Source organism: Cynocephalus volans, chromosome 7 (genome assembly GCF_027409185.1).
Source record: "Cynocephalus volans isolate mCynVol1 chromosome 7, mCynVol1.pri, whole genome shotgun sequence".
NCBI classification, from domain to species: Eukaryota; Metazoa; Chordata; class Mammalia; order Dermoptera; family Cynocephalidae; genus Cynocephalus; species Cynocephalus volans.
Window position 1 is genome coordinate 155,098,102 of NC_084466.1, and position 6,000 is coordinate 155,104,101.

Here is a 6,000-nt window from a genome sequence, read left to right on the forward strand (position 1 = left end):
GTCTCAGCCACATCCCCTGACATTCTCATTCAACCCAGTGACTACTGACTACCATGTTGCCACCAGAAACCCTCTGGGATCTCCAGCTGGAGTTGGGGGGGGAGGCCTGTGGACCTCAGCCACGCCCTCCTGCCCTCTGCAACCAGGACAGCAAAGGAGCAGGTCATGGGCCAGCCCAACTCCCCACCCCACTTCCATTTCCCTACCTCGGTTCCTGCACCTCCTCCCAGTGCTCCACAACAGCATCTTAGAATGTAAAAATAAATACATAAATAAATTATGAAAAAATGAGTTGTTCTATCTATATTTGTGCTCTTAAAAGTTTCTGTAATGTTGGTGTTATTTCTCCAACAAATTGAAGAAATCACCAGTAAAGCCATCTGGAACTGGGTTTTTTTGTCGTTTGGGAAAGTTTTAAATTATGAATTTGATTTATTTAATACATATAGGAGTATACATACTTCTATTCTGTTTGGTTTTGTTCAATTGTATCTTTCAAAGACTTAGTTCTTTTTAATCTAAATTATCTAATTTATTGTTATAAGTTTGCTTATAATAGACTCTTATCTTTGTACTGTCCATAGGATCTGTAGTGATAACCCTTTTCGTTCCCTATATTATTAACTTATGCCTAATTAGTTAGGCACAGCTATTACTAATTAGTTATCTATTGCTGCATAACAAATTACCCAAAACTTCAAACAACAAACATGTATTATCTGTGATAGGCATACTTCTAAGATGGCCCTAATGATCCCCATGTCCTGGTGTATAATCTCCTCTCTTTGAGGGTGGGTGGGATCTGTGACTTGTTTATAACCAACAAAATATTGCAAAGGTGATGGGATGTTATTCTTGTGATTAGGTTATGGGAGGGTTGGGGGAAATAAGTCACAAGATATGTACATTGCTAGCACATGCCAGCAAGATTCTCTCTGCTGGTTTGGGGAAATGAACAGCCGTATTGAGGAAACCCAACTGCAGGTGGCCCCTAGGATCTGAGGGTGGCTTGCAGTCCATAGCCAGTAAAAAACCTGAGCACTCAATCATACAGACACAGGGAAATTAATTCTGTCAACAACCAGAAGGAGCTTGAAAGTGGACTCTTTTCCAAGAAAGCTGCCAGATGAGAGTTTAGCTCAGCTGACCCCTTGACTACAACCTTGTGAGACCCTGAGCAGGGAACCTAGTTGAGTAGGGCCCAAATTCCTGACGCACAGAAAACATGAGACAATAACTGTATGTTTTCTTAAATGAAATTCTGACCCACAGAAACTGTAGCAGATAATGTATTAGTACATTAGATCATGTATTAGTATAATAATTTTTTAAATTTTTCATTTGTGGTAATATGCTACACAACAGTATAGAAAACTAATATATTATCTCATACAGTTTCATGAGTCGGAATTTCAGAAATACCTTAGCTGGGTGGTTCTGTCTTGGGTTGTAGTCAGTATGCTGGTAAGGGCTGCAGTCATCTGAAAGCTTGACTGAGGCTAGAGGATCTGATTTCAAGATAGCACACTCAAAGTTCCTGGCAAGTAGCTGTCTACTAGCAGGAGCCCTCCGTACGGTAACATACTAACCTCTCTATTGGGTTGCTTGAATGTCCTTGCAATATGGTGGCTGCTGTCACCCAGAGTAGAATGATTTAAGAGAGCAAGGCAGAAGCTGCAATGTATTTTATAATGTAGCCTCAGAAATCATACTCTGTCATTTGCACTGTATATCTTTATAACACAGGTCAGCCCTATTTGATACAAGAGGGAACTACATAAGGGCATGAAAAACAGGAGGTGAAAATCACGGGGGGTCATCTTGGATGCTGGCTACCACAGAAATTATCAGCTGTATTATTCTTTTCAAAGATCCAGTTTTGGCTTTTTATATTTTCTCCATCATGCATTTGTTTTCTATTTCATTGCTGTCTGCTTTTATCCTTATTATTACTATCATTTTAATTTAATTGGGTTTAATTTGCTGGGTTTTCTTTTTTAATGCTTTTTGAATTGGATGCTTAGATTATTGTTTTTCAGTCTTTTTCAAATGCGTGCATTTAAACGTATGAATTTCTCTCTAAACACAGATTTAGCTGCATTCCACAGGTTTTCTATTTTAGTAAAGTTGTATTGAACTGTAACATACATGCAACAAAGTAGACAGCATTAGATGTATGGATTGATAAACACACGCCTGTAACTAGTACCAAGATCAAGAAATGAACTACAGCAAAACCTTGAACAACTCAGGTTTGAAATCTATGGGTCTGCTCACGTGTAGATTTTTTTCAATAAATATATCGGAAAATTTTTGGTTAGGTTATGTCATGAATGTGTGACAAACCTAACCAAACAGTTTAGTAGCCTGCCTACCAGTGGGCTATTAGTAGGCAATTAATGATGCTTCCCCCCACCACCCCATGTTGTTCAAGTGTCAGCTGTACTACTTGTTTTTATAAAAGCCTGGGTCTGATAATATGACTTACTTTAAAGTTCATTTCTGATAATTCTACTGCCTAAATCACTTATGGGTTTTTTTCTCTTTTCTCTTTTCACTCTTAGCTTTTAGTCACTTAGTTGTGTATCCTGGCATTCCTGGTAATATATACATACAGATATGTACCTATGTATGTGCTTTTTATTTAGAAAAATTTCACAGCTATACAATGGTTTAAAGAGTCCTAAATGATTGGTTATATACCCTTCACCTAAATTAAGTTGTCTTCATTTTGCTACACTTGATTTCTGTCACTTGCTTTCTCTTCCTTTCACTCTGTCTTCATCTCTCTCTCCTCCTCCCTAGACACGTGTGCACACACATACACACACATACTTTTTTGCTGAACTATTTGAAAGTAGTTGCACACATCGTGACACTTCAGTCTTAAATACTTCAGCATGTTTCTCCTAAGAACTAGGATATTCTCCCAAGTAACCACAATACCATTGAATGGCCCCCAAATTTAACATTTTGTAATGTTAAATTTTATCTAATATTAGAGATTTTATCTAATATTTTATCTAGTATTAGAAAATAGTAATATTATTTTATATGTAGTCCTTATTCATATTTTCTCAATTGTGATAGTAATGTTATTTTTGGCTGCTTTTCTTCTTTTTAAATGATTCAGGACCCAATCTAGGATTACACATTGCATTTAATTGTCATTTTCCTTTAGTCTCCTTTAACCTGGAACAATTTCTCCATGTATTTTTTTCATTCATGACAGTGACATTTTTTTTTTTTTGGTGGCTGGCCAGTACAGGGATTGAAGTGTTATCAGCACCCAACACCACACTCTAATCCACTGAGCTAACTGACCAACACGGACTTTTTTTTTTTTTTAACACTGACATTTTTGAAGAGGCTGGGTCAATTGTCTTATAGAATGTTCCATGCTGTATTTGCCTGAGTGTTATTTCATGATGTTTTAAGTCAAATATTTTTACAAGGAGTGTTATATAGTTGATGTTGTGTCTCTTCCATTGCATTATTTGGAGAGCACATGATGTCAGTTCTGTATAGTATTTTAATACAGAGTCAATGCTGCCACTGAAGAGGAGATCAATTTTATGGAATGATCTTTGTTAAGAAGAAAAAGACAAGTTCCTTGAGGCTCTCAGGACTGGTCAATTTTGAGAGGTTGACCAAAACTTTAGGCACTGACATCACTCTCTGTCACCATTATAAATGGACTTATTTGGTCTCAAATTCCACTGGGAAACAGCAGACCAGTAGGTTTGATAAGGTAGGATCATGGAAACAGAACAATAGGGAAAAAACCTTGATGTTACTTTTTCATAAGGTTTCAAGCAGAGGGAAGGAACTTCCTTATTATGCTGCAATCTCTTGCTTTCAGGTGAAAAAAAACAATTGGTCCCTTTTGAGAGCTATCTGCTTCCGTAAAGTTTCAGTTTGATTATGTGGCACTTAACATGAGTTTGGTCTGATCTGTTGGGGTCTAAAGCAGGAGCTCAGTCCAAAACAATGGTCTCCCATAATTTTGTTTAACACATGTATAAAAGAATTCTCCAGTGAGATGAGAAAAAATATTTTTCAGCTTAAGTTCAAAGGCATAGGTTTGAAATTCCAAATCACCCATACAATTAGGGAGATCAGCATGGCAGGAATAGTGAATTAGTGGCTTGGTAATTAGGCCAAACCTCACTCTCCACGTTTTCATTTTAGGTGTTCCCCAGTACACCCTTATGACTAATGAGGCCAGTCTCCTTGCTGCCCTCCAAATTCGCTGTAGTCATTGGCATTTTTACTCCCTCACTCGTGGTTCCTCACCCATGCCCTGCCCTCCGCTGCTCCTCACTGTCTGTGGCAGCCAGCCTCTGAGATGGCCCTGAGGATCCCTCCTGTCTCATAATACCAAGGTTGGTCTGTGTGACCAATAGCGTACGGTAGATGTGAGGTTAGGTCATTTCCAAGATTAGCTTATACAATGCTGGGGCTTCTGCTTTGGGCTCGTCTTTAGTTTCTCTCCCCTTTTCTTTCTCCCTCTCTTTTGGATCACTCACCAATTGCCTTGTCATGAACACACTCAAGCATCTTGTAGAATGGCCTACATGATGAGGAACAGAAGCCTCTGGCCAAGAACCAGCAGAGACTGACTTCTGCCAAAAGTCAGTGAGTGAGCTTCCAGGCAGGTTCTCCAGTCCCGGTTACGCCTGGGGATGACTGCAGCTTTGTGAGAGACTCCGAGCCAGAACAACCCAGCTAAGCCATTCCCAGATTCCTGACTCCCCAAAACCTGTGACATAATAAGTGTTTTCTGTTTTAAGCCACTAAGTTTTGGGGTAATTTGCTATGCAACATTGGAATCAGGTACCATTTTGTATCTGTTGCTGTGAAACCCTGGCCTTTCTTGTTTCAGCCCGCACCGATCTCTTCCGTCTGAAACTCCTTTTACACTTTGTTTTCTTTCTAGACTTTATTATTTTCTTTTTTGGATCAGTAATATAGTTACAAGTTTCAAAAATCAAAAATTGTAAGAGTATATAGTGAAAAGTCTCATTTTTGGAATGATGTCACCCAGTTCCTACAGGTACATACTATTATTAGTTTCTGGTATATCATTCCAGAGATAGTTTAAACGTCATATTCCAAGCAAATTATATATACTGCATTCCTTTGTCTATTTTGTACTTCACTTTTTTTTCATTGAACATATTTTGGAGAGCTTTCTGTTTAGTAAGTAATGAACTTTCTCATTTTTTAAACAACTGTGTAGTACTCTATTTATGAATTTATCATAGTTTATTTAACCATGTAGTTGTCTACTACAGATGGACATTCAGTTTGTGTCTAGTCATTTGCTATAGTGATAGGCTGAATAAAAGATGTCCACATACAGATTCCCTGAACATGTGTATATATTTTCTTACATGGCAAGAGGGGCTTTGTGATTAAGGATCATGACATGTGGAGAGTAGCATGTGTTGCCCAGGTGAGTCCAATATAATCAATCACAAGAGTCCTTATAAGAGGGAGGCAAGTGGGTCAGAGTCAGGTGATGTGGCGATGGATGCATGGGTTGGCATGGTACAATGTCAGGAGCCAGGGGATGTGGGGGGTCTCTAGAAGATGGAAAAGGCACAGAAATGGACTCTCCCGTAGAGCCTCCAGAGGGAACCAGCCTTTGATTTTAGCCCTGTAAGCCTCAGTTTGGACTTCTGACCTCTGGAACTATAAGGCAATAAGTTTGTGATTTTTTTTTTTTTCTTTTTGTCTTTGTTGTGACCGGTACCCAGCCAGTGAGTGCACCGGCCATTCCCATATAGGATCCGAACGCGCATCTGAACCCACAGTGGGAGCGTCGCTGCACTCCCAGCACCACACTATCCCGAGTGCGCCATGGGCTCGGCCCAAGTTTGTGATGTTTTAAGTCACTATAGTTGTAATTGGTTACAGCAGCAATAGGAAACTAGTACACCTACTTTTTACAAAGTTATAAACAGTTACAACAACCTTGTGTATCTGACATTTTGC